Here is a 22,541-nt window from a genome sequence, read left to right as displayed (position 1 = left end):
ATGCTCTAAAGTACATCATAACTCCCATCACGCTATACTGTTCCATACAGTGGCAGAGCTGGGAGACAGAGGCCTTGCACCCCCACCGCAGGACTCCTGAAAGGTAAGTAGTTACTAAGCAGGTATGTTAAATAATTTGTTTTTGGTTTATTAAATACAATTATATATTGCAATTATACATTTTTGTAGTTTAAACTATAAATTGCGCAAAATTATGTTTTTTTGTCGAAGTGACACACCACGTGAGTTATGCTCGATTTTTTGCCGATTTTTGACACACCGCGCCAAAAAGGTTGCCCATCACTGTATTATACCCTGCTGCTGATATACATAAAAATTATACCCTGCTGCTGATATATATAAATATTTGACCCTGCTACCAGTATATATTAATATTAGCCCCTACTGCCAATATATATTATTAGTCCCTGCAGCCAATATATATAATTAGCCCCTGCAGCCAATATATATTAATATTAACCCCTGCTGCCGATATATATATAAATACTAGACCCTGCTGCCAATATGAATATAAATACTAGACCCTGCTGCCAATATATGTTAATATTAGCTCCTGCTGCCAATATATGTTAATATTAGCTCCTGCTGCCAATATATATTAGCCCCTGCTGCCGATATATATTAATATTAGCCCCTGGTGCTGGTATATATTAATATTGGACCCTGCTGCCGATATATATTAATATTAGACCCTGCTGCCGATATATATAGTATTGGTCCCTGCTTCCTATATATATTAATATTAGCCCCTGCAGCCAATATATATATTAATATTAGACCCTGTTGCCAATATATAAATATTAGCCCCTGCTGCCAAAACATATATAAATATTTGCCCCTGCTGCCAATATATTTTATAGTGAAAAAATTGGACCCTATCCAAGCATTTCCTTGGGCCCCGCTCAACGCTTCCTTGCATGCAATCACTCCCTCCGCTACCACAACAAAAAAAAAGAAATATTTCCCACACTGACTGCAGATCAGGGAAAGACCGTGAGAGTCAGTTCTGCACCGTGACATTGAGAGGTCCTCTCCCCTGTAATCATCCCCAGAGTCCCTTTATCCCCTCATTCACTAAACCATACCGCTCTTTTACTTACACCCTGTAGTTCAGGTGTAGATCAAATAAACAACACATGGAAACAGCACATGCAACTAAATGAGATATAAAAAAAAACTTGTATTTGCAGGTATACATAAATAATGTATGGAAACATAGCATTGCAGTTATAAACCAACAGAACACACAAACCCAGCATTGCAGGTATAGATCAACTGGAAATCACATGCACACTCAGCACTGAAGGTATAGATCAAATAAACAACACATGGAAACAGCACTCCAGGTATTGATCAACTGAATAAGACATGCAAATTTGCAGGTAAACATAAATAATGTATGGAAATATGGCCAGTACAGATGAACAGAATGACACAAAACCCAGCTTTGCAGGTATATATCAATTGGAAATTACATATAAACTCTGCATTAAAGGTATAGATAAAAATACCTAAATTACAGGCATAGATCACTGGTCACACACCCCAAAGCCAGCCCTGGTGTCCACACTGCCCACATAAAACCCGACCAGCACCCAAATTACATATTGTGTCAACTTTGTCCCCAAACAGCTGAACGTACGCCAAGTTTGTCCCATAAACACCTCTCCCTCCTAATCTATCCTATCTACCCCCTCTCCCTCCCAATCTATCCTATCTACCCCCTCTCCCTCTCAATCTATTCTATCTACCGCCTCTCCCTCCCTATCTACCACCTCTGCCTCCCTATATACCTACTCTCCCTCCCAATCTATCCTATGTACCCCCCTCTCCCTCCCAATCTATCCTATCTACCCCCTCTCCCTCCCAATCTATCCCATCTACCCCCTCTCCCTCCCTATCTATCCCATCTACCCCCTCTCCCTCCCAATCTATCCCATCTACCCCCATCTCCCTCCCTATCTATCATATCTATCCCATCTACCCCCTCTCCCTCCCAATCTATCCTATGTATCCCCTCTCCCTGCCAATCTATACCTATCTACCCCTTCTCACTTCCTATCTACCTCTTCTGACTCTCTAACCCCCTCCTAACGTTCTACGCATGATGTTGGGGGGGCCATGGCCCCCTCTGGCCCCCCCCTGCCGATACCACTGACCAGAGGGGGCCATGGCCCCCCCAACATCATGCTGTGCCCCCCGGTGTGCCCCCCAATTGAAACGCCGGCTTTTTTTTTAATAGACCTGGAGGAGAGAAAGGGAGGCGCCGAGCGGTCGCTGAGGATTAAGTTCTCAGCAACCGTTCGGCGCCTCTCACTCTTCTCCGTGACCGCGAGGCCTCTGCCTTGGTCGCAGTGCCGGCATTTCAAGCCGAGCGCCGGTATATGTCGTCATATCCGGCGCCCGGCAGTGAAGCCGCGCACACTGCAGAACCAGGGATACAGAGACCTCGCGATCTCACGGCTGGACAAGCCCAAGGTAAGTGAACTTCAAAGGGGGGGTAGAAAGTTAGGAGGGGGTTAGAGATTCAGAAGAGGTAGATAGGAAGTGAGAAGGGGTTGATAGGTATAGATTGGGAGGGAGAGGGGATAGATAGGATAGATTGGGAGGGAGAGGGGGTAGATGGGATAGATATGATAGATAGGGAGGGAGATGGGGGTAGATGGGATAGATTGGGAGGGAGAGGGGGTATATGGAATAGATAGGGAGGGAGAGGGGGTAGATGGGATAGATTGGGAGGGAGAGGGGGTAGATAGGATAGATTGGGAGGGAGAGGGGGGGTACATAGGATAGATTGGGAGGGAGAATAGGTATATAGGGAGGCAGAGGTGGTAGATAGGGAGGGAGAGGGGGTAGATATGATAGATTGGGAGGGAGAGGGGGTAGATAGGATAGATTGGGAGGGAGAGGGGGTAGATAGGATAGATTAGGAGGGAGAGGTGTTTATGGAACAAACTTGGTGTACGTTCAGCTGTTTGGGGACAAAGTTGACACAATATGTAATTTGGGTGCTGGTCGGGTTTTATGTGGGCAGTGTGGACACCAGGGCTGGCTTTGGGGTGTGTGACCAGTGATCTATGCCTGTAATTTAGGGTGTTTTATCTATACCTTTAATGCAGAGTTTATATGTAATTTCCAATTGATATATACCTGCAAAGCTGGGTTTTGTGTCATTCTGTTCATCTGTATCGGCTATATTTCCATACATTATTTATGTTTACCTGCAAATATAGGATTTGTATGTCTTATTCAGTTGATCAATACCTGGAGTGCTGTTTCCATGTGTTGTTTATTTGATCTATACCTTCAGTGCTGAGTGTACATGTGATTTCCAGTTGATCTATACCTGCAATGCTGGGTTTGTGTTTTCTGTTGGTTTATAACTGCAATGCTATGTTTCCATACATTATTTATGTATACCTGCAAATACAAGTTGTTTTTTTATATCTCATTTAGTTGCATGTGCTGTTTCCATGTGTTGTTTATTTGATCTATACCTGAACTACAGGGTGTAAGTAAAAGAGCGGTATGGTTTAGTGAATGAGGGGATAAAGGGACTCTGGGGATGATTACAGGGGAGAGGACCTCTCAATGTCACGGTGCAGGACTGACTCTCACGGTCTTTCCCTGATCTGCAGTCAGTGTGGGAAATATTTCTTTTTTTTGTTGTGGTAGCGGAGGGAGTGATTGCATGCAAGGAAGCGTTGAGCGAGGCCCAAGGAAATGCTTGGATAGGGTCCAATTTTTTCACTATAAAATATATTGGCAGCAGGGGCGAATATTTATATATGTTTTGGCAGCAGGGGCTAATATTTATATATTGGCAACAGGGTCTAATATTAATATATATATTGGCTGCAGGGGCTAATATTAATATATATAGGAAGCAGGGACGAATACTATATATATCGGCAGCAGGGTCTAATATTAATATATATCGGCAGCAGGGTCCAATATTAATATATACCAGCAGCAGGGGCTAATATTAATATATATTGGCAGCAGGAGCTAATTTTAACATATATTGGCAGCAGGGTCTAGTATTTATATTCATATTGGCAGCAGGGTCTAGTATTTATATATATATCGGCAGTAGGGGTATTGGCTGCAGGGGCTAATTATATATATTGGCTGCAGGGACTAAAAATATATATTGGCAGTAGGGGCTAATATTAATATATACTGGTAGCAGGGTCAAATATTTATATATATCAGCAGCAGGGTATAATTTTTATGTATATCAGCAGCAGGGTATAATATAAGTATATATCCGCAGCAGGGGCTAATATCAACATATATCCCCAGCAGGGGTTAATATTAATATATATCGCTTCTCGGCCTTTTGGCTAAGATCAAGTGTAGTCTCTCTTGTGGTGGGGAGGGATGGCACTGATCCTCTGGCCTTAGGGTTCGGGAAAGCAATGGAACACGAGGTGAAATTGCCCCGGCAGAAATGCCGGAGTCACTGTGTGTGGTATTGCACGCCACTGCACACGGTGAGCGCACGTTTTCACTGGCGGCCTTCCAGCACTACTCGTCCCCATGTACCATCAGGTCTTGGGGTTGAGAATTATTTTTGAATCCGGCAGGCCAGAAATGGCTTGTCCTTAAATTATTTTTCTTTAATTTATATAATTCACTTCGTTTTACACGAGTGCCAATTAATTTACTCCCCTTTTGATTCACGGTTTTGAAATTCACGGCTTGGCCCCCACTACTCTATGGCACACGTTTTGTAACCACGTTTTTGGACACTGTTTTTCTTTTTAGGAGGCAGTGAAGTCTGGACTTTGCTGGAGGAGGATTGGGAGCCTTCTGGCCCCTTCCTCTCTTCAAGAAGGCCAGCAAGGAGTCTCACTCTTCGGGGTGAGACTCAAGATCCGACCCTCCCATGGGGGGGGTTGGAATTTGTCCGAGTTCTCCGTGAGGGAACTCGGTATCGTAGTCTGGCTTCTGCTGCCTTGTGCACAGAATGCGGCACCAAAGGAGCACGCACCTCGGGCTTCCAAAGAAGAGAAAAAAAAATAAAAAAAAATAAATAATAATAAAAAAAAATTAATATATATCAGAAGCAGGGTGTAATATTTCTATATATCGGCAGCAGGGTCTAATATTTATATATATTGTCAGCAGGGGCTAACTTCAAAGAGATAAGTGCATATTATGCAGTTAAAAATGCACGTCTAATGTGTGTGTATATATATATATATATATATATATATATATATATATATATATATATTAGGGCTGAAACAACTAATCGATAAAATCGATAATAATCGATTTTTATCGATTATAAAAAGAGGTTTTTTTCAGAGCAAATGCTCTGAAAAACTCCTCTCCTTATATAATCTGACCTCAAACAGAGATCGGATTATAACACCGGAATCCAGATCCCCCGCTACGCTGCAAGGGACCTGGATTCCCCTCACTGTCGGCCGGTCTCTCACTTCCTTCTCTCTCCCCCTCCCATCTGCCTCCTCCCCCCTCCCATACATCACTCTGCCTCTCTACCCGGCACCGTTACTGACAGGCACTTTCCCTGCAGCTTCATAGAAGCCTCAGTGTAAGTGAAGGTGAGTAACGGAGTCTGTCTGTGCGATGCAGACCCCCACCGGCTGACAGAGAATCATCCTCTCTGACAGCCGGTGAGGGTCTGCATCGCACAGACAGACTCCGTTACTGCCCTTCACTTACACTGTGGCTTCTATGAAGCTGCAGTGAAAGTGCCTTCAGTAACGGAGCCGGGTAGAGAGGCAGAGCGGTGTATGGGAGGAGGGAGGAGTCAGAGGGGTGTATGGGAGCCACCCTCCAATACACCACTCTGGCTCCTCCCCCTCTCATACGCCACTGCCTCTCTACCCGGCTCCCTGGTGTCTTGTCAGAAACGGAGGTTCACAGGAGGCAAAGTGATGTATGGGAGGGGGAGGAGCCAACGTGATGTATGGGAGGGGAGGAGGCAGAGTGGAGTATGGGAGGAGCCAGGGTGGAGTATGGGAGGGGGGAGGAGCCAGAGTGGAGTATGGGAGGGGGGAGGAGGCAAAGTGATGTATGGGAGGGGGAGGAGCCAACGTGATGTATGGGAGGGGGAAGAGGCAGAGTGGAGTATGGGAGGAGCCAGAGTGGAGTATGAGAGGGGGGAGGAGCCAGAGTGGTGTATGGGAGGGGGAGGAGCCAAAGTGATGTATGGGAGGGGAGGAGGCAGATTGGTATATGGGAGGGGGAGGAGGCAAAGTGATGTATGGGAGGGGAGGAGCCAAAGTGATGTGTGGGCGGGGGAGGAGGCAGAGTGGTGTATGGGAGGGGGAGGAGCCAGAGTGCTGTATGGGAGGGGGAGGAGCCAGAGTGGTGTATGGGTGAGTTATAGTGGTGTATGGGGGGTATTATGAATTTTTAGGGCATATAGGGGGTATAAGACATATCGATATTAGGCATATCAGGGGGGCATAAAACAAATCTGGGGGTAAAAGGTATATCAGGGGGCTCAGTTGCATATCACTGGCATATAAGGAGTATAAGGCATATCAGGGGGCACAGTGGCATATCAGGGGGCACAGTGGAATCTGGCATATAAGAGGTATAAGGCATATATGGGGCAGAGTGGCAAGCTGGGGGTCAGATGTGCATAACTGGGGGCAGTTTGGTAAATAAAAAAATTTAAACAAGGCTTTTTTCTCAGTTTTTATTAAATATGAAAAATAGTTAACATATGAATTAATATTTACTAATAACTTTGTATTAAAACCTAGTTTGAGAAACACCGTGTTTGGGTTCTTGTAGCTTTTATTATTATGTCAGTAAAATAAGAAGGTGAATAGAGAGAGGCCATTGCAATAAAGAGATGAAAGTGTAAATTGTATGTTTTTTATTGCAATTTTTCTTCAATTTAAAATAATGTATTTTTTTATCCGATTAATCGATTAATCGACAAAATAATCGGCCAACTAATCGATTATTAAAATAATCGTTAGTTGCAGCCCTAATATATATAGTGTATATGTACCGTTTTATAATTGGCGCCCCTACTTTTTATAATGTGCCCCCCCCTAAATATGAAAGCTGGAGACGCCACTGAACGAGACAAATAACAGAGACAGATTGGTAAAAAGCAATAAATACTACATATAATTTAATTAATTCCATAACAATTAGAGAGAACTACTTCAAACTAATTAATCAATGGTATCTAACTCCGACAAAAATAAAATCTATGTTTTCAAATTCTTCAGACAGATGTTGGCGATGCAATCAGGAAAAGGGAGACTACAAACATATATGGTGGACGTGTACAGAAGTAAGGCCTCTTTGGAGGTCTGCCTTTGAGCTCCTAGAAAATATAGGTAACATTAAGATCAATAAAACATTATAAATTGCTCCTCTCCACATATTCCCATCTGAATTACCATTTAAAAAAAAACAATAATTATTCATATATTTGCAGCTACGAAATTGTTGATTGCAAGAAATTGGAAAGAAAGTAAACCATTCTCATATTCACAATTAAAAAATCAGGTGTTATTTCAATTACAGATGGAGAGTGGTTTTTACTGGATTAGTCCACAACAGAAAAGAAAAACAATTATATACGAGGACTGGATTATTAAAGTAAAGAATATATGATTAAAATAACAATCAACACATATTTCCGTCTTAATCTGTCTAATTATGTACTTAACTTTATTATTTATCTGGGATGATTTGGTTTGATACATGTACAAATTTAGATATCTGAAGTATAGAAATTCATGTATGTAAAACTTTAAATGAAATATAAAATCAAGAAGTTATATTAAATTATGCATTACATACCTAATATTTAAGGATGACATTATGACCCCTTATTTGTGATTCTTTTTTTGTTGTTGTTGTTTTTATTCACTTGTTATCTAATTTGTCTTTATGTATTATGAAAACAATAAAAACAAAAATTAAAAGAAAAAAAAGAAAATAAAATTCCAAATTTCAGTTGAGGGAGGCCAACCCGTATGTATTCCCATCCCTCACACACAAAATAGGAATGTGAATACCACTTCCTGCATGATAGATCTAACGAAAAAAACAGTTGATTTTACCGGATCTCATGAATATCTACCAAAATCCATTTAAAAAAATCTAAATTTCAGTTGAGGGGAGCCAACCCGTATGTATTCTCATACTCCACATACAAAATAGGATTGTGAATACCGCCTCCTGCGTGATAGATCTAATAAAATAAACTGTTCATCTTACCGGATCTAACGAATAACTACCAAAATCAATAAAAAAGTTAAAATTTCAGTTGAGGGGGGGGGGCCCAGCCCCTTCTCATTAAATATGCCATATCTCAGTAATTAGACTAGATCTAAAAAAAATGTTGTCTGATCAAAGCTGATCTAACTCAGAGCTATCATAATCTATTGATTATGATAGCTCCGAGTTAGATCAGCTTTGATCAGACAAAATTCAAAGCTTGTTGAAATGTTTTTTGAGTAGATATATTTTATAGTAGATCTAACAAAAAAAACCTGTTGATCTAACCTGATCTAACAAAGATCTAACAAATGGAATGATCTTTTGTTAACATTTTTAATATGGGGGGCTAACCCGGGGGAGGTATTAAATAGATATGCTATTCTAACATTTCTTCATACATACCAAAAATCCCACATTGGACCAATATATTAACCCCTTAAGGCCCGGGCTCATTTTTTCTTTTAGTACCCTGTGGGACCGAGGATGCTTTAACACTTTTGCGGTGCTTGTGTTCAGCTGTAATTTTCTCCTCATCCATTTAGTGTACCCACACATGTTATATATTATTTTTTTCAGGGCAAGATGGGCTTTCTTCAGATACCATATGTTTTGATCATATCACCTTATTTACTATAAAAAAAATAATAAAACATGGTGAAAATTTGAAAAAAAACCGCCTTTTATGACTTTTCTTTGAAAAATCTTTTACTCACCTACAAAAGGAAGTAAAAAGACTAGCTAAATAGATTCTACTATTTGTCCTGAGTTTAGAAATACCCAATGTTTTTATGCTTTTTGCTGTTTTTTGTACGTTATTGGGCAATAAGTATAAGTAGCTTTTTATGATTTCCAAACTTTTTTTCCAAATCTGGTAATTCTGCCTCCATCTTCTCTTTGGAACATCTTCTGCCTAAATCTCCTCTTTGGAACACCCCAGGGTATTTCAAATGCTGGTATTTTAACCCTTTCCATGCACTTATTATACAACCACACTTTGTCAAACTTTGTAATAGTAATTATTTATTTTTTTCACACAAATTGTAATTTAGTTATAAATATAAAGGTCCTGGTATATGTCACTGTCAAACAACACTCCAATATGTGTTCAGCAACATCTCCTGAGTATGGTGATACCCCACATGCATAGGTTTGTCAGATTGTTTGGCTGGCAAAAGGCTACTTTGGGGACATGCGTAATTCAGGTAGTCATTTGGTCTTTCTGCCTCTATATCCTCTTTGGAACATATTTGAAGCCGACTACTTCAATTTACCCCATCAAACCATATATTTTTGAAAACTAGACACCACAAAGTATTTCCAATGCTGGTATTTTAACCCTTTTATGCATGAGATTCTACCACCTGGCTTTTTTTCCACACAAATTGTACTTCAGGAATGAATTCATAGCTCTTGGTATGCGTCACTATCAAACAACCCCCCAATGTGTGTTCAGCAACATCTCCCGAGTGCAGTGATACCCCACATGCATGGGTTTGTCGGGTTGTTTGAGATTTAAAATTCCACATTTGGGAAGTGCGCTTTTTTTCTCTATTTTGGTCAATCTGTACCTATGCCCTATCTTTGAGCCCGGCCACTCCAATTTACCCCATCAAGCCATTTTTTAGACACCCCTTGGTTATTTGAAGTGCTTTTATTTTAACTCTTTGTATGTTGAGATTTTTTTTAGAAATTTTAGCACTTGCTCAAAATAATAAACTTTATTTTTTTTTTTTTTTTTTTTTTATTTATTTATTTTTTTTACACATTTTGCTGGTACTGGATGGTTCCTCTGGTGACATCACTGCATAATTATTTTTAAATGTTAGCACATTTGGTAGCAGTACCTGTATTCAACCTGCAAGTGGAGCCAGAGTTCTCTAGAGGGTTTGGAGACTGTCTAGCAAACTTTTTCAACTTCATTATTTTTTTTACCGGATGGTGAAGATCACCGGTAGTGGCGGCTGTGACCGCTTTCCGGAGTGGTCACAGCCCGCCCTGGGGTAAGTGTTTGGTGTCTGCGGATGTTGACGCCCCGGGGAGGGGCCAGACATGGCCCCTGATGCCGATCTCGGTGTTACTGAATGCCTCGATGTCAAGGCATTACAGCAACGCCGTTTAAGCGAAGAAAGTGATCGTTGATCACTTTCTAAGCTTATTTAATTTTTTTGATGGTTCAGGACCGTCAAAGGTCGTTAAGTGACCGTTTTTCTGTGACGGTCCTGAGTCGGCAAAGGTCGTTAAGGGGTTAAACATGCAGTAGTGTCACATATACCCCTCTTTGTAATATTTTACAATATGGAAAGATTTCACTGTGGAAATGTAAATATATAACGCCCCAAATAGCAACTGGCTGTAAGGGCTTACCTGCCTCTCCGGTCCCGCTCCATGGCTGCTCCCGCGACGCATCCTCCTCAGGCGGCTTCCCGGGCAGCGAGTACCACCGCTACCCGGTCAGCGTCTTCACTGCATGGCCGACCACGCGGCAAACAGGTACCACAGCGCTTAATATTGCACGTTACATTTGTAACATGCCTTTATAACCTCGGATGACCTCTTCATGCAGGACACGCCTCCTCCTCTCCCTATTTAACCCAGAATTCCTCTTCTGGATCACCCTTGGTTGGTGTATTTTTGCTATTTGCTTGCGCATTAGATTGTGACTGACTGCTCCGGTTTGACTTGGCTTGTTGATCTCGTTCCTGTATCCTGATTCGGGTCCTGATTCCTGCTCGTCTGGTATTGATTCGGCTTGTTGACCTCGTCTCTGGATTCTGATTTGGCTTATCCTGATTACCTGTCTGACCCGGTTGGTTCTCTGACTTTCTGGTTCCTGTTTGGCCTGGCCCACTCCGCCATCTGGGGTCCTACCTCACCATACCATTACACTGGCATTTTTAAAAATTCTACATGGGGTTCATTCCTACATTCGACCAATATATTTAAACTGCACATATCTCTCACATGCACCCCTCTATAATATCTTACAATATGGTGTGTTTTTACTGTGGAAATTTAAAGCTTTAGCAGCCCAAATTTCAGTCCAGTAGTTGGCAACTGACATTTTTCAACATTCTACATGAGGTTAATCAAAATTCCCCCATTGGACCACTATAGTTACACTGCACATATCTCACGCACATACCTCTCTATAGCATAATACAATGTGGTGTGATTTTACTGTGAAAATTTAAAGATATAGTGCCCCAAATATCAGCAACTGGCATTTTTCAACATTCTACACAAGGTTAAAAAAAAATTCCCACATTGGACCAATACAGTTACACTGCACATATCTCATACACACATCCCCCTTTATACTATCTTACAATATGGTGTGTTTTTACTGTGGAAATTTAAAGATAAAGCGCCCCAAATATCAGCCCAGTAATAGTAGAAAAAAAAAATATTTATAAAAAATCACGCATATCGAGAGCTAACCAGATTCGTAAGTTTCAACATAATACGTTCCGAATCGTCTCTAAGTATAGCTTTTGGGACCCCTTTAATCTACCCAAAATTAACTAATTTCTATCAATATATTCTGTGCTGGGGACGATTACCCATATACGGTTGTACAAGAGTAAGATCCTACTACTGTCTTACAGAAGCTCATAGTGGGATGCTTAGATCCAATCTGTATACTCAAGTTATACTAAACAAAGAGTATATATATAGATATTTTTTTAAAAAAAAAAGAAAATTTGATTTAACAATAATATGTGTGACAAAATATGCCTGGTGGCCTGTATCTAAACAAGTCAAAGCTTAATGTTGTATTTTTCAGTTTAGGTAATAACAGGCAATCAGGTACTTAATGCATCAATGCTTGAAAAAAATCACACATTAATACGTTTGTAACGATAAAGAAGTTCGAAATATCACATGACTCCTCAACTCAGCGTAACGTAGGTATACCAATATTCTAGAAGGAAGAGAGGACACATAGAATAACAGACAATTGAAAAGTGTAAAAAAAAAAAAAAAAAAAAATTATTATTATGTAAGTATAAATGTATATATGTGTTAACTAAGTGAAGTGAAAAACTAGTTGAAATTATGTAAAAAATGTGTAATAAAAAAATAAAAATATTTATATAATAATAATAATTAAGTGTCATGAATTATGTGAAATAAGAGATGAGTGTGGGTGTGGAGGTTTATAAGTGTATATTTGTTGCTCCCCTTATAGGTGTATAAAAAAAAACTTTAAATGTAATATAATATATATATGCCATAGTGAGACGTTAGATAGTTACCTATTTAGTTAAATGTGTGTAAAAATAAATGAAGTGTAAAAAATCATTTGAACATTCACAGTCGTGTATTATGTGGGAAACAAGACATGTATAGATATATAGAGAAGAAGAAAAAAAAAAAAAAAGGATTATAAGTGAGTCCCTTACTCAGATATAACGACTCAAGGTCTAAATTGTGAGGTATAAAGATTATAAAAATTAGTTGAAAATGTTAAGAGTTAAGTAGATAAAACAAAAAAAAACAAAAAAAAAGACAAACAAAACAAAAGCTGTATGTAATAGATATGTGTAGTAAAATAAAAAATTAAATGATCTCTGTTTAGCTTTCTAATAATCCCCAGTGGAGCATCTTTTCTCTGAGGGAAGCCTGATCCTTGAGTTGGTATACATTATCTTCATAATAAATATTTAATGCTATTGGAAATCCCCATCTGTAGCGTATTGATTTTTTCCTAAGAATTTGTGTGAGTTCTTGGAAGGATTTCCTGGCAGTTCTTGTCGCTTGAGAGAGTGTCACGCGCGCCGCTGTACCTACCTCTGACGCCAGGGCTGCCTCGCCTGGTCCCGACTCCTCCATCGCTGCGGTTCCCGCCGTGCGCACACGGCGGTGTCGCAGTCCCGCATCTTCCACCTCTGCTGGGACCGCGTCTGCTTGCCGTGGGCGCGTCGGTGCGTCTCCCTCGCGTACCGAAGGGGACGCGGTTATGACGCGGCGCAGGTCCGCATCGGGCGTACCGCTGCGTACACTGCGTACGCGGCGTACGCAATCTACGCAGCGTACGCAATCTACACAACGTACGCAATCTATGCAGTGTACTCAGCCTGTGCAGCGTACGCGACGTACGCAACGTACGTAGCGTACGCTACACAGCTGTTTGCAATCACTCACCTATTTAAACGCCACTTTTCTCTCCTGTCTTCACCCGTTCAAAGTGTAATACTTTTTGGGTGTGCTGATTGCGTTATATTATCTTGAATTCCTTGTGTACCGACCTTTGCCTGTTTTTGACTACGATTCTCGCTACCTGCCTACGACCTCGGATCTGTTTACCCGTTTTGCTCCTATTCTGCCTGCCTCGACCTCGGACACGTTTGACCTCGCTGCCTGCCTTTGCCCTTTTGATTACGGACTGTATACTGGACTTCTCTACAGTGCTTATCTGCATAGTAGGATCCTTCCTCTCTCCCTGACCCCGTGACAGTTTTGAACGGGTCATAACATGGATCCCGCGGATATGGCGCGGTTGCAAGCCCGCCAAGACCTACAGGACCAGCGTCTGGCGGCGCAGGCCACCCAGCTACAGTCCCTGGAACAGAAGGTGGATGCCATGACGGACTTGTTGCGTTCTTTGACGTCTCTCCCAACTGTGGGAACACCCCATCACAGAGACGCTCATCACGAGGACACAGGTGCTGTTGCCAGGCTCCCTCTGCCAGACAAATATTCTGGAGATCCGAAGGAATGCCGTGGCTTCCTTAATCAATGCATGCTCCACTTCCGAAATCACCCCCAGGCGTTCCAGACATCCTCCAAGAGGGTCTCGTTCATCATTTCGCTGCTCAAAGGTGATGCCTTACTGTGGGCTTCTCCTCTCGTGGAGCAAGATTCCTATCTCCTCGAGGACTGCCCCGCTTTCATGGAAGCCGTACGGACTGTTTTCGATGCGCCAGGTCGTAAAGAAACAGCGGAGTCTTCACTGCTTGACATCCAACAAGGCCGCAAAACCTTGGCTCAGTATACGGTGGAATTCCGCACCCTGGCCCATGAAACCAACTGGGAAGAGGGCGCTCTCAAAGCAGCCTTCCGACGAGGCCTCAATGAGAAGATCAAAGACGCCCTCGTCTTCCATGATACCCCTGCGGATCTTGAGGATCTCATAGCCCTATGTCTCAGAGTGGATAAACGTATCCAAGAAAGGGCGAACGAACACTCCCGTGGGAAAAGACCAGTACCGCTCGCCTCCGGCTACACAAGGCCTTCGGCTGCCACATCTTCCTCCTTCGTGGTCGACGAACCCATGGAAATAGGGACAGTGCGCCACCTCACTGAGGCCGAAAAGAAACACAGACGGACACAGGGGCTCTGTCTATACTGCGGCCGAGCTGATCACCTGTTGTCCTCCTGTCCCAGCAAACCAGTAAAAGACAACGCTTAGGTTGCACCGGAGAAGGCAACCTAAGCACACGTCCTTTTTCTTCTCCTCCCACTACACGCCTGACGGTGCCCGTCTCCATCCGTTGGGAGGAACACGTTGTAGCCACCCGCGCATTCATAGATTCCGTTGATGGCTCACTTCTGGGATCAGGACTCGTGACACAGGAAACCGTACCTCTGACCCTACTGGTAGGGGTAACCCACCAGGAACAGCTCACGTTTGAGATAATCAAGTCTCCTCATGCCCCTCTAATCTTGGGACATCCCTGGCTGCGACAGCACAACCCACACATCGATTGGGTAAAAGGAGACATACTAGCGTGGAGCAACTACTGTCAAGAGTCCTGTGTCATGCCTTGTCGACGACTCAATCTCGTTCTCGAGATCACACCCACAGATCCCAAGACCATAGTACCTAAACACTACTGGGATTATCTGGATGTATTCTCCAAAAAAGATGCGGAGAGGCTACCACCACACCGTTCCTACGATTGTGCTATCGATCTGTTGCCTGGAACCGATCCGCCACGGGGACGTACTTATCCCCTCTCCGAACCGGAGAACAAAGCTCTGGAACGATATATCCAAGAAAGCCTGGACAAAGGCTTCATCCGCCCATCCTCTTCTCCTGCTGGAGCTGGATTTTTCTTCGTGGCCAAGAAAGAAGGTTCCCTACGGCCATGCATCGATTATAGGGGGTTAAACCGTATCACCATAAAGAACCGGTACCCGCTTCCTCTCATCACGGAGATCTACGACCTCCTGAAAGGAGCCAAATACTTCACTAAGCTAGACCTCAGGGGTGCTTACAATCTGATCCGTATCAAGTCCGGGGATGAATGGAAGACGGCCTTCAACACCCGCTTCGGGCACTATGAATATAAAGTCATGCCCTTCGGGTTATGCAACGCTCCTGCAGTATTTCAGTCCTTCATAAATGACGTCTTCAGGGACATGCTCTTATCTCATGTCATCGTGTACTTGGACGAAATTCTCATTTATTCTCCAACACTCGAGAAACATCGACACCACCTACGAGCTGTTCTACAAAGGCTAAGGGAGAACGGGTTGTATGCCAAGGCTGAAAAATGCATATTCGAGAAGACACGTCTGCCCTTCCTTGGCTATATCGTCTCCTCCGAAGGGCTTCACATGGATCCTGCCAAACTCGAGGCCATCACAGCCTGGCCCCTCCCTAGAACACTCAAAGCCGTCCAAAGGTTCCTGGGCTTTGCAAATTATTACAGGCGATTCATCAGAAACTACGCTACCATAGCAGCGCCTATTACCGCCTTGACGAAAAAAGGAGCCGATCCGTCTCAGTGGTCCACACACGCCCGACAGGCGTTCGAACGGCTAAAACAAGCCTTTGTCTCAGCTCCCCTGTTACGTCGGCCGGATCCTACCAAACAGTTTCTCCTGGAAGTAGATGCATCCGAAACCGGAGCAGGGGCTGTCCTATCGCAACGTCATGATCTAACCACAAAATATCATCCCTGTGCCTTCTTTTCTAAGGGTTTCTCCGCAGCCGAACGGAATTACGACGTTGGTAACCGTGAACTCCTAGCCATCAAAATGGCACTTGAGGAGTGGCGCCACCTTCTAGAGGGTACAGAACAACCCGTGATTATCCTAACAGACCACAAGAACCTGCTGTATATCGAGAACGCCAAGAGATTAAGCCCTCGACAAGCACGGTGGTCGCTATTTTTCAACCGGTTCAATTACTATATCACCTACAGACCAGGCTCCAAAAACATCAAAGCTGATGCCCTCTCTAGACAACACGATAACCACAGGGATCAGCACATCAACGAACCCATCATTCCATCCACACGTCTTGTTGCCAGTCTGTCCATACGCACGATGAGCAGGATCCGTATGTCCCAAAGGGCCATCCCGTCTTCTGAACGTCCTCCTCCGGGGCGTCTCTACGTTCCTCCCGGTCTTCGTACGGATGTTCTTCACTGGGGACATAAGTCCTTCCTCGCTGGTCATTCTGGGTCCCGGAAGACAGAATACCGCATCCGCAGGTCATTCTGGTGGCCATCACTCACCAGAGACGTCCGAACATATCTGGCCGCCTGTCACACCTGTGCATGCCAGAAGACCTCTCGGAGTCAACCTCAAGGTCTCCTGCATCCTCTTCCCGTTCCCACGGCTCCCTGGACACATGTATCAATGGACTTCATCGTGGATCTCCCCAAATCACAGGGTAACACGACTGTCTTGGTGGTCGTCGACCGTTTTTCTAAGCAAGCTCATTTCGTCGCCTTACCACGCCTGCCATCCTCTTCACAACTTGCCGATGTTTTTCTCAATCACATCGTCCGTCTTCACGGTCTTCCGCTCCACATGGTGTCCGATCGCGGTACACAATTCATATCCTGCTATTGGAGACACCTCTGCCAAAGGCTCGGAATACAGCTCCACTTATCGACTGCATATCATCCGCAGACCAATGGACAAACCGAAAAGACTAACCAAACACTCAAACAATACCTACGAATGTTCAGCAACGACAGTCAGGACAATTGGTCGTCTCTCCTGCCACTCGCAGAGATGACCTATAATGGCTCTCTGCATGAGTCCATTGGATGTACCCCGTTTTTTGCTGCCCTGGGCTATCACCCTGTCATACTGCCTCCTCCGTCTTCTCGTTCCTCCTCCATGGTACCGGCGGTAGACAAACGTGTATCTGACATGGACGCTCACTGGAAGAAACTCCGGGAGGTTCTCCTGAAAGCCCAACTTCGCTATAAACGCTTTGCTGATGCGAAGAGGACTCCACCTCCGGACTATCAAGTGGGCGACCGTGTCTGGTTATCTACGCGACACATCCGTTTGCGGCAACCTTCCCGGACCTTGGGGCCTCGTTTTATTGGGCCTTTCCGCGTTCGTGCCAAGCTCAACGACGTGACGGTGTCCCTTGCCTTGCCACCTACCATGCGGATTCCGCGGTCCTTCCACGTCTCCCTGCTGAAACCCTATGTATCCAATCAGTTTACCGTTCCATTCAAGCCTCCAGCCCCGCTTGCCGTCCATGGTCATGAGGAATACGTCGTCGACAGAATCCTTGATTCACGTAGGGTTCGTAACGGCCTTCAGTATCTCGTGGCTTGGAAGGGGTACGGCCCTGAGGAACGGACGTGGGTGCCCGCTCGCTTCGTTCATGCTCCCCTTCGTGTCGCTCGGTTTCATGCGCTCCACCCTCTTCGTCCGGCTCCGTCTCGCTCGGGACGCGCTCCTGGAGGGGGGGGTACTGTCACGCGCGCCGCTGTACCTACCTCTGACGCCAGGGCTGCCTCGCCTGGTCCCGACTCCTCCATCGCTGCGGTTCCCGCCGTGCGCACACGGCGGTGTCGCGGTCCCGCATCTTCCACCTCTGCTGGGACCGCGTCTGCTTGCCGTGGGCGCGTCGGTGCGTCTCCCTCGCGTACCGAAGGGGACGCGGTTATGACGCGGCGCAGGTCCGCATCGGGCGTACCGCTGCGTACACTGCGTACGCGGCGTACGCAATCTACGCAGCGTACGCAATCTACGCAACGTACGCAATCTATGCAGTGTACTCAGCCTGTGCAGCGTACGCGACGTACGCAACGTACGTAGCGTACGCTACACAGCTGTTTGCAATCACTCACCTATTTAAACGCCACTTTTCTCTCCTGTCTTCACCCGTTCAAAGTGTAATACTTTTTGGGTGTGCTGATTGCGTTATATTATCTTGAATTCCTTGTGTACCGACCTTTGCCTGTTTTTGACTACGATTCTCGCTACCTGCCTACGACCTCGGATCTGTTTACCCGTTTTGCTCCTATTCTGCCTGCCTCGACCTTGGACACGTTTGACCTCGCTGCCTGCCTTTGCCCTTTTGATTACGGACTGTATACTGGACTTCTCTACAGTGCTTATCTGCATAGTAGGATCCTTCCTCTCTCCCTGACCCCGTGACAGAGAGATCTTGAAAAACTTGAATTTCTTTAAATTGATCCATTCTTGGTTTATCTTTTCTGAGTTCCTGTGTGATGCGATTTTTAAGATAGAAACTTGAAAACCTTACAATAACATCTGCTGGATAGGAGGCTTCTTGGGCTTGGGCTTTAGGTTTACGCAGCCTATGGAATCGTTCGAATGGATGTAGGCCCAATTCCTCTGATGAAATAAAGGTCAAAAAATTTTTTTGCAAAAAGTGTTCCAGAGCCTGATTTTGTAATGCATCCGGAATGCCTCTTAGCCTCATATTTTTTCTTCGAGACCTGTCTTCTATATCTGAAATTTTTACTTCAAGTTCCTTAACTTTTTTTTGTAAGGACCGCATTTATGTTATGTAAAGTTTTGTTATCATCTTGTAAGCTTGTAATGATTTTGTCATGCTTCACTAGGACTTCAGCAGCTTGAGAGACCTCGGTTCTGATCTGGGCAAGGTTATCCACCAGATCCTGTTTAATTTTTTTATAGAACCCCTCCATCAAGTCTCTAATAAAATCCTGTGAAATCTGCTGCTGTGTCTCAGTGTGGGGGGGGAATAGGTGAGTCTGAATGTGTTAGCTCCATATTACTTACAGGCGCCTGATATTGATCGTCTATGGTCAGTAGAGTATGGAAGTAATTTGGGAGAGCAAAAAATATTTATTGGTTTGCTCCTTTCTAGTTTCTCTTTTTCTTTGTCTTTATCCTTTTTGGGAGGCATTTTCTTTAGGATAGATTCTTCAAAAAAAAAAAAATATGTATATATATAATATAATGTATAGGCTGCTACTTAAATAAATCTGCGAATCATAAGTCCTCACGTGTCCTTGTTTTAAGGCTTAAGTTTGTGTAGAATATATTTATATTTGAGTTTATATTTGAGTTTCCAAGATACCTTATTTATGAGCACAAAACTTGAAATTCATAAGCATTAACAGCTTTAAGGAAGAAGAACTAAAGCTCACCACAGCGTGTCACATCAAAACTGGTCTAGTAAGCTTTCTGTAAAAAGAGAGTTTGTTCTCTCCTCCGGAAGCTCTTCAGGCAGAGCGAACATTCCACAAGATTCTGTGGGTATTCCCGAGCAATTTGGCCGGTTCAGTTCAGGCGTCGTAAAGTGGTTAGGCTACACGTTTCAGGAGCCTTACCCGGTCTCGTACGGCAGCTTGCAGCTTACAGCTTACAGCTTATGCGTGTGATGCAGCCGCTCGTTCGCTGTTCCGGCTCAGTAATGCTCAGCAATGCCGGCGGAGGATGGGAGCTTCAAACTTCAAACTTCAAAGACGCGGGGAAGCTGCTAAAGTTGCAGCCAGCGTCCTCCTCCTCCTCTCCCCCCTCCCTACTCACACCAGAGCGTGTGGACGTCCGTCCGTCACGTCATCACGTCAGGTCAGTTTCGACTATTACTATTGAATACAAAGCTCAAGGGGTTGTCCTTACTGAATGGCATACTGTGAGATGTGGTATGATACAATCTGAATATTATGTCCCGACTTGACCATGTGTTCATCTAGAATGTTATATTGTGGTGATGCTATGACGCAATTTGAATATCACGCCTTGACTTGATTACATAGTGTGAACTTAGCACGTCATTAAGAAACCGTATGTTATGTATTGAGTTCTTTGAATGGTACACTGTGAGGTGCTTCACGATACAATCTGAATATTAAGTCTTGACCGGACCTTACGTGCATTCAGAATGTTATACTGAGGAGATGCTATGATGTAACTTGAATATTATGCTTTACTTGTCTATATAGTCTGAATTTAGGTAGACCAATTTTTTTTTTTTTCTCTCCTTAATATTTAATTACCTCCTCTCTCTCCCTTCCTCCCTACATAACTCCTGTGGTGGAAACAGGAACTTTTAGGGTCAGCAACATAATTAGTTCGCTTGAACTCTAGAGAAGATGAATTTATGCGATTATTGTTTTGTAAAATTGAAATATGAAAGAGGGAGGAGAGAAACATCAGGGGCAACATACCACTTTCTATGACCATTAGGGTCTTTACCCTAAACGCCCAGTGACTGAATTCTACGCAAAAAAGAAGTGCTTTATTTAAATCGTTACAAGATAATAATAATTATCTTGCTTTTATCCAAGAAACCCACTGGATTAAACCACCTACCTCCTTATGGAAATTTAAAAAATACCCCTATATTTATGCGGCCAATTTAATAGGTGTAAAAAAGAAAAGGAGAGTGGCAATAATTTTTTCCAAACAACTTAAAATAGACTTTTTAAATGAGGAGGCAGATCCCAATGGACGTTTCCTGATATTAATAGTTAAAATTAACGACATTACGTTTACACTAGTTAATGTCTATGCCCCAAACAGGATTTCGGTTTGTTTCTTGGACAATCTTATTACTAAAATAGACTCCCTTCAGATAGGTACCCTCTTATTAGGTGGGGATTTCAATTCTGTTCAGGATCCCAAGTTAGACCGTAGTCATTTTAAGCATCACATTAATAAACATACAAATACATCTTATGGGGTTCAAGATTTTTTATTAAGAAATTCTTTGTTTGATTGCTGGCGTACTATTCACCCATTAGAGAGAGATTACACCTTTTTTTCAAATATGCACCAAACGTATTCGCGAATTGACTTTTTTTTGACAAAAGCAAATTCTCTGAAAATGGTGAAGGACTCCAAGATAGGAAATATTACTTGGTCGGACCACGCGCCAGTTTTATTAGATATAACTAACAATCCCGACTATAAAACAAGAAATAAATGGAGACTAAACGAATCCTTACTTAGAAATACAACAATTTCAGATGAATTGTTACAGGAGGCTAAACAATTTTGTCAGACAAATGACAAATGACAAATGGGGAAGTATCAGATCCTACTCTTTGGTGCGCTTTTAAGGCATACATGAGAGGCGTATTGATAAGAATAGGCTCTAGAGAGAAGAAATGGAGGGGCTCTACGTTGACAGAACTTCACATAAAATTAGCCGAGTTAGAGAGAATTAATAAAAATATCAGGGACAGGGAAATTAAAGGAAAACTAAAGAACAGGAAAAAATCAACTGGATGCTTTTACAACTACGCCAGAAATGGTACTATTCTAGCAATAGGGTAGGAAAAATATTATCTAACAAACTTAAAGCTAAACAAAAAACTGAAACTATAAAAAAAAATTATAGTTGGAAATAATCATTTTCTTACCCCTAAAGCTATATCTAATGCTTTTGCTAATTATTATAAAACCTTATATAATCTTCCTGAGGTCTCACAGTCGGACCTGGAAATAAACAAATTTTTACAGAATTTAAAGCTTCCAAAAATTTCGACTTCACAAACACAATTTGTAAACCAACCCTTTTCATTATTAGAAATCAATAAGTCTATAAAAGAAATGAAATTAGGCAGGGCTCCTGGCCCAGACTGATTTTCTTCTCTTTTTTATACATCACTACAGCATATGATTGCCCCGCTATTACTGCGAGTATTTTCCTCTTTTTCTTTAAAGGCACAACTACCGGCAGAACTTCTTCAAGCGGCAATAACCCCAATCCCCAAGGAAGGCAAGGACCCAAGCTCAACACTTAACTATAGACCTATCTCTCTAATTAATTTAGATATCAAGATTTATTCTAAAATTTGAGCTCAGAGACTAAAACAAGTGATACCACATATCATTAATAAGGATCAGACAGGATTTGTGGAAGGCAGAAGTCCTACGGACAATACCTGTAAGATTTTAAACCTTATACATAAGGCTAATACTCTTCGAATGAAACCCGCTTTTTTGGCGCTTGACGCCGAAAAAGCCTTTGATCGGGTTAACTGGAGATACTTAGAAGCGGTGCTCATAAACTATGGTATCGTAGGAACATTAAAAAATTACATCATGAACCTCTACACTAATCCAACTGCTAAAGTGGTCGG

The 22,541-nt window shown here is 43.0% G+C and overlaps 1 protein-coding gene and 1 pseudogene across 1 annotated transcript in view; one reads left to right on the top strand and one right to left on the bottom strand.

Annotated features, from left to right (window-relative positions):
* Positions 1 to 22,541, bottom strand: part of ADCY1 (adenylate cyclase 1) — an 854,652-nt gene that overhangs the window by 497,953 nt on the left and 334,158 nt on the right. The window lies entirely within an intron of this gene.
* LOC128498564 (uncharacterized) lies at positions 4,348 to 4,527 on the top strand (annotated as a pseudogene).

Source organism: Spea bombifrons, chromosome 5, assembly GCF_027358695.1.
Source record: "Spea bombifrons isolate aSpeBom1 chromosome 5, aSpeBom1.2.pri, whole genome shotgun sequence".
In the NCBI taxonomy this organism is placed as follows: domain Eukaryota; kingdom Metazoa; phylum Chordata; class Amphibia; order Anura; family Pelobatidae; genus Spea; species Spea bombifrons.
This window is presented reverse-complemented; position numbering and strand designations above follow the sequence as displayed.